This window comes from Heterocephalus glaber, unplaced genomic scaffold (assembly GCF_053883595.1).
Source record: "Heterocephalus glaber isolate CG9 unplaced genomic scaffold, H.glaber_assembly_v1.0 deba00000546, whole genome shotgun sequence".
NCBI lineage: Eukaryota > Metazoa > Chordata > Mammalia > Rodentia > Bathyergidae > Heterocephalus > Heterocephalus glaber.
Genome location: NW_028258147.1, coordinates 4,592,260 through 4,599,497, shown reverse-complemented (window position 1 = coordinate 4,599,497; position 7,238 = coordinate 4,592,260). Strand labels below are relative to the sequence as shown.

Here is a 7,238-nt window from a genome sequence, read left to right as displayed (position 1 = left end):
TGGCCCATGTGCAGCTGAGAAGAATGTGTATTCTGATTTTGTGGGGTGGAAGTCTCTGTAAACATTTGTTAAGTTCATTTGTTCAAGAGTTCGATTGAGTTCTAGTATTTCAGTACTTATTTTTAGTCTAGTTGATCTATTTGTGATAGTGGGGTGTTGAGGTCCCCCACTACAATTGTGTTAGTGCATATATGGCTTTTCATGTCCATTAGTATTTGTTTTATATAGTTGGGTGCACTAGTGTTTGGTGCATAGATATTTATGATTGTCATCTCTTCCTCTTGGATTCTTCCCTTTACAAGGATGTAGTGTCCTTCTTCATCTCTCTTAATTAGTGTTGGTTTGAAATCTACTTGATCTGCCAAGAGGAGAGCTACTCCTGCTTTTTTTCGGGTTCCTGTCGCATGCAGTATTGTTTTCCACCCTTTAACTTTCAGTCTATGAGTTTCCTTTTGAATGAAGTGTGTTTCTTGTATGCAGCATATTGTTGGATTTTGCTTCTTGATCCATTCTGCCAGTCTATTTCTTTTGATTGGTGAATTGAGACCATTAACGTTGATGGGTATAACTGCAACCTATTGAATTGTCATTTCCATGACTTTTTCTTTTTGTTGGGTTCTCCCCCTTTACATTTAATTTCTTGTCATGCCAGATGGGTTCATTCTGCTTTGCTCCCTGGGGTTGTGATCCTCAATGTCTATCCGTAGGATATTGTGTAAATTTTTTTGGAGTGCTCATTTGGTATTCACAAAGTTCCTAAGGTGCTCTTTGTCATGAAAGTATCTTATTTCTCCATCAATTTTGAAAGATAGTTTTGTAAGGTACATCAATCTGGGTTGGAGGCTGTTTTCTTTTAGGGCTTGGAATATGTCACTCCAAGCTCTTCTTGCCTTGATGGTTTGTGTTGAGAAGTCTGCTGTGATTCTGATGGGCTTTCCTTTGTATGTGATTTGTTTCTTTTCTCTGACTGCTTGGAGAACTTTGTTCTTCTGTTGTGTTTCTGGAATCTTAACAATTATATGCCTATGTGTAGATTTTTTTTGATCAAGGCTATTTGGAGTCCTATATGCCTCCCTTATCTGTATGTCAAGCTCTTTTCCCCTGCTTGGGAAGTTTTCTGCCATTATTTCTGTGAAGAGATTTTTTATGTCATCTGCACTCTCTCCTGTTTCTTCATTGAGCCCAATCAGTCTTACGTTATTCTTTTTTGCATCATCTAGCAGCTGCTGGATTACTTCTCATGTTCCTTTATAATTTTGAAGCAATTTTTCTTTTCCTGGTCACTAATTGCAATCTTATCTTCTATATCTGAAATTCTGTCCTCACACTGGCTCATTCTGCTGTGTAGACTTTCAATGAAGTTTTTCATGTCCTGGAAATCTATTTGCATCTGTTTTATGGATTCCATTTGTTTCTTATGTTGGGATTCCATCATGTTCCTGAGCTCCTCTCTAGATTTATTAATCATGTCTTGCACTAAGGGCACAATTTCTCCTGTTATCTGAGAAATTATTTCTGATTTCATTTTTTCCAGATCCCCTTTTGTTGCCAGTTCAGTGGGTCCAGGTGGTTGAGTATCAGAGGGTTCCATCTCATTTCCCTTTGGGGTTGCTGAAGGTGATCTGGAAGTCTGGTTTTGAGACTTATTTACGTGTTTTCTCATTTCGACTGGGGTGGGGGGGGCTGTTAGTGCCTGCACAGATTACCTCCTCTGAGCTGGGTGAGGTGGGACAGGGGCCAGGAGCAGCGGTAGGGATGGTGACCCAAAAGCCCTTTCCTGTGGGCTGGGAGCAGCCGGAGGGATGGTGGCCGGGAAACCCCCTCCTCTGGGCCAGGAGCAGCGGGACAGAAGGTGGCCCAAAAGCCCTTTCCTCAGGGCTGGGAGCAGCGGGAGGGATGGTGACCGGGAAGCCCCTTCCTCTGGACCAGGAGCAGTAGGACTACGGCTCAGATGCCCCTACCTCTGGGCCGGGAACAGCGGGACTCAGTGCCTTGGTCCGGTGGTCTGGTGTCCTCTGCGCCTTGGTAATGTGGAATCAGGCGGCTGCTTGTCTGCAGTGGAGTGATTCGTTGTTTTTCGCGTGACTCAGGACCGCGGTAGAGCGTGCACAGACCTGCCTGTCTGCAGGGGGCTGATTCGGCGTCTTCAGCGTGACTCAGGACCTCGGTAGGGCGTCCACAGACCTGCCTGTCTGCAGCGGGCTGATTCGGCGTCTTCCGCGTGACTTAGGACCTCGATAGGGCGTGCACAGACCTGCCTGTCTGCAGAGGGCTGGTTCGGTGTGTGTTCCGCGCGACTGGGGACCTCGGCAGGGTGTGGGCAAACCTGCCTGTCTGCAGTGGGGTGATTCGGCGTCTTCCTCGTGACTCAGGACCTCGGACGGGAGTGCACAGACCTGCCTGTCTGCAGTGGGGTGATTCGGCGTCTTCCTCGTGACTCAGGACCTCGGAAGGGAGTGCACAGACCTGCCTGTCTGCAGTGGGGTGATTCGGCGGCTTCTGCGTGACTCAGGACCTCGGTAGGGCGTCTTATCTACATTTCTTATTTGAAAATTTCCTATAGAAAAAGTTTGTTTCTCCTTTCATCTTTACCTTCCCTTTTATTTATTTAATTTTTAAGTAAATATGGATAAATGGATACTAAACTTATTCTCTGAGTTGTAGTCCAACGCTATCATGATCAGCTCATCTTGTTCCACCCTGGACCACTGAGAGGTCTTTTGGTTTGGCTCCTTTTACCCTATCTTATCCTTCGTCCTTAAAGCACATTCTTACTTTCTGATTTTGTGTTACTCTAAGCTCATCTTATATTTTCCATCTCCAGCCTTAAGAATTATCCATTTTGTCATGAAGTGGTGGTTACTCTTATTGAAGATAAAATTGTCTATCTGCCTATCTATAGACTCATCTATATGGACAGATAGCAATTAAATTAAAAAAATGTGATCACTGATTTTTGATTCATGTTGCTGGAGTAGAAATACGGGCTTCATATTTTCTAGACTTTAAAGATTTATTTATTTTATATGGATCAATATTTGATCTTCATAAAACTTGTGTATAAAGGACCTTTAAAGGCTGAGGATATAGCTTGGTAGTAGAAGGCTTGCCCGGCATGTGCAAGGTCCTGGATTCAATTCCAGCATCTGGAAAAACAAAATGAAACAAAACCCAAACAAACAAAAGGGGCCTTTAAAAGAGGAGAGATTGTTTCCACTTAAACAGTGTGGGAACCACTGAGCTATGGAAGAAAATATCAACCAGCTTTTCTGGCCTCATCACTTGTATGCTGCCACCCACTCAGCTCTTCCCTCGAGTTTCCTTCTGCCTTCAAACCATTTTTTCTTCCACTTGTATTCCTCCCATTTCACTTCATCCTTTAGGGCTCGATTCAAATGTCACATCCTCTGAAGACTTCCCTGGTTGTCTAAGTTAGAGGTGGCTTCATGGTTTGACCTCCAAATACCTTGCTCACACTGTATCAGGCACTTGCATTTATTTTGCTCTTACTTCTGTCTCCTCCATGAATCTGTGAGTGATTTGGCAGAGGAGAAAGTACATGTTCTGTGCCTTTTTAACATTGTCATGGCTTCTTACATACATAGTGCCTAGAAATTTGTTTGTTGATTGAAACAATAACTGTGTCCCCAGACTGGGCAGAAGTCCCAGATCAAGGAATCTCAGAAATTAGTTCATTCAGCAACACTTTTCTGAGCACCAATGATAGGAGTCAGATCCTATTCTAAGCACTGAGGATATGGTGGGAACAAGGCAGATGAGGACTCTGCTTCCACTCATCTTTCACTCTTGTGGGGGAAATAAATAATAAGTGAACAAATAAGAGAATCTTAGAACAAAATATGTTATGCCATTCATTCAGTCATTCAGCAGATACTTATTAAGTACAAATGACATGTGAGACATTGCTATAGTGGCCAGGAATCCAGAAGAGAAGGAAACAAAGATTCTACTTTGGACGCCACTATAATGACAGAAAAGGACTTGGTGGGCAGAGTGCAACATTAGATAAGATGGTCAAGGCAGATATCTCAAAGGAGCTGCCTGGGTCCTCTCTAATGAAGAGTAAATAATTACTTTATCAGAAATGAATGAAAAGGACCAGTCATGAAAAGATCAGGTGATAATTTCTTCAGCTAGAGGAAAAAATTAGTGCAAAGGCCCTGAGGCAGGAATGAGTTTGGCTTGTGGAACACAGAGCAGGCCAGTGTGTCTGTAATAGTGAAAAGTAAGAGTGGGAGCTCGCCTGGGTTCCCACAGATGATGCTAAGGTTTTTGGATTTCACTGTATTTTGTTTTAAATACATGGAATGCTGTTAGTTCATGATGGATAAATGTGCTTAAATATTCCTGGAACTCACTTCTGGAGATCTGTATCAGTGTGGCTGATGTGAGGCCTGGACACCTGCAAAACTGTGGTTCTGAAACAAGAAATCTGTGAAAAATTCTCAATGATAGATCTTAGAGGGCTCACTAAGGTATTAGGTAGATGCTAGCTGTTTAGATTTGGAATCAGCAGTAGAGGAGGCTCTGGGAAAACACGTTGCTATACCTTGGGAGCCTCATCCACCAGCAGGTCACACCCAGCCCCCTCTGTTCTGCTTCTGAGACCCCTCTAGGCTCTGAAAAGCCTTGGTGAGTCTGGAGCTCTTTAGTTTTCTGTGGGGTCTCAACACCCAGAGCAAGCAATACAGAGGCCAAGTTGTCTTAGAGAGAAGAGTGCTGAAGTACTTTGAACTCTTGAGTTCTAGTTCCAGTTTTCTAAAACGGTTCTAAAAACAAAAGGGGCAGTCCATTCGGGACCCCTCCTGTCTCCCAGGAGCTGTTCTTTTATTCTTTTCTTTTGGTACCTGGAATCAAACTCAGGGACCCATGCCTGCCAGGCAGGTGCTGCACCACTGAGCTACCTCCGGCCCTCCCAGAAGCTCTTCTTATTCCCCAAATCCTGTTCCCCAACAAATTTTCCTACTCTTAAAAAAATAAAATAAAACAAAGGAACTGGATAAGAGTCACCTGAAGACCCCACTCTCTACTAATAAAGTAAAATAAAGTAAAAGAGAGTTTGGGTTGTATTATTTCATTACACTTCATGGTCCTCCATGGAAGGGGCAGCCAGGATGGTTATCCACAGAGGACACTTGCGTAGGGTTGAGTTCAGGATCCCACAGCTGCAGGCTCTTCAAGGCCATGCAGAGGTGGCCCCTTGCTTCATGTTCCATGGACCCCAAGCCCCTCACCCCTAAAACTTGTGGCTGAAGTATTGTTTCTTGCTCTGTACCCAGGCAGGTAGAGGCCTACTTTATTTTACAGATGTCTGGAGAAGAAATGCCCTCATCCTCTCTTCTGAGCCCTTTCTAGAGCCATTTCCACCCTGGCCAGGAAGAGAAGGTAGGGCTGGGCTAAGGGATGAATGTTGAAGACCTGAGTTTCTGTCCACCTTTGCCAGTGATGCCCTGGGTGACTTCAGATGAGTTCTGTCCCTCTCTGGGCCTAGGTTTGCTTCTCTGCAGTTAATTCATGCCATGGAAGTCCCTTCTGCCTTCCTGTGAAATGGGAGTCATTAGCTTTGTAGATTGGAGGAAATTGAGGCTCAGTGTTAGAAGCTTTTTGCTGTCTCCGAGAAAATTGCCTCTTGAATAGAAAGCGGAATTACAATTGCTCTGGGGTTCTCTATTCAGTGAACTGGCCACAGCAGACCACACTCCCTCCCAGTGAGCTTTTGTTCAAAGCAGAATATAAGAGAGGCAGGAGCAAGCTGGGCCCCTGGCCCTGCTCTTCATTTCCCACTCCATTGTCATTTAGGAGGAAGCTGTGCCTTTCTCTCTTCCTCTTGGGTGCATTTCTTTCCTATCCTGATGCTGCTGCAAACACAATGAGGGATGACAAATATTAATTTCGCCTAGAATTGGAGACTAAATTTTTTGTTAAAAAAGGAGGTTCAACCTTAGATGGAATATTCTTTGTTTTTGTAGGGTTGGTGAGCCAGAGAGAAGAAGGCGGGCTATAATCTGGTTGAAATGACTTTACATGTGTCCAACAGACATGTCTTGTCACCTGGAAAACATGGCAGGGAATAGCTCACAGGCTCAAAGAGTCTCAAAAAGGCTGATGATGGCTAGGACCCGTGGAGAAGTGGTCTTTGCCCTGTTGCAATTTGGACCTGGCCGTCAGTGGAGGACATACCAGTGGAGGTCCAGTGGAGGGCGCCACTGGCCTCCCTCCACAGAGCAGCCTTCCAGCGAGGGAACCCATGGCTTGTTTCAGAGGCAACTTGACACTGTGCCGCTTTCACCTGTTCAGATGCTTGAGCATAGCTTCCATGAGTCCTGGACACAGAATCTGCAGCCTGGCTTTTAGTCTTGGCGCCATGGCCCCAGACAAACCATATATCTTCAATATTTGTAACAGTTATCTCAGGGGTGCCTTTCGGCTAAAACACTCTGTAGATCCATGACCTGTAAGTAGGGTGAAAGCTCTCAGCAGAACGTGAGATTAGCTCAGAATGTCTTTGAAGGTTGGATAGAAGTAAGTAGGGTGATCTGCAGAGATTTTTACTTAGAGGAAGAAGGAAATGGAATCATCTCTTCACTTTCTCGGATCAGAACTGTACTGCTTTAAACCACACATTTTTTGAATTTTTCAGGCAGGCCTGCTGAAAAGAAGCAGGATCATTTGAGCTCATGTTAGAGGAAGTCAAGCACCATAACACCCCAAAATGTTAGGGGCTGAACCACAATCATATTACATTATTCACTCACATCACAGAGTGATGCAGTTGGACAGAGGTGGAGGCCTCTTCTTCACAGAGACACCCAGGGACTCAACTGCCCTTCCAGTTCAGGGCTCCATCCTCCCCCATCCCCAGAGCTTCCTACTCAGCCACAGATGAAGAAAGAGAGTGGAGGGCTGCAAGGGGTTCCTAAACCCAGGCAGGGTGTGACATAAGGGTCACCTTCTTGCCATTCCCCAGAGTGGTCATGTGACCCTTCCAGGCCATGCCCCAGTGACTGCTATTCCAATCACACCTCGTCTCCTGCTAGCAAATCAGCTATTCCCACCCCCACCTTCAAAAGCCCCACCTATGCACACACGAGGATTTTGAGGGACATTCTCAGTACAAACCATAATAAGGTGTCCCTGTCACTAGAGACCTCTGTCTCCCCCTCCCCCAGAGTGGTGTCTTCCTTTGGGTTACTCGAAAACATTCTCTAGGCTAGTGG

The 7,238-nt window shown here is 45.0% G+C and overlaps 1 long non-coding RNA gene across 2 annotated transcripts in view; it reads left to right on the top strand.

Annotated features, from left to right (window-relative positions):
- The first annotated feature begins 1,683 nt into the window (after positions 1-1,683).
- The window catches only part of LOC147829597 (uncharacterized), a 43,662-nt gene continuing 38,107 nt past the window's right edge, over positions 1,684-7,238 (top strand). For both annotated transcript variants that reach the window (XR_015448685.1, XR_015448684.1), the window contains exons 1-2: positions 1,684-2,280; positions 2,373-2,519. This is a non-coding gene — a long non-coding RNA (uncharacterized LOC147829597). The remainder of the gene's footprint in view (positions 2,281-2,372; positions 2,520-7,238) is intronic.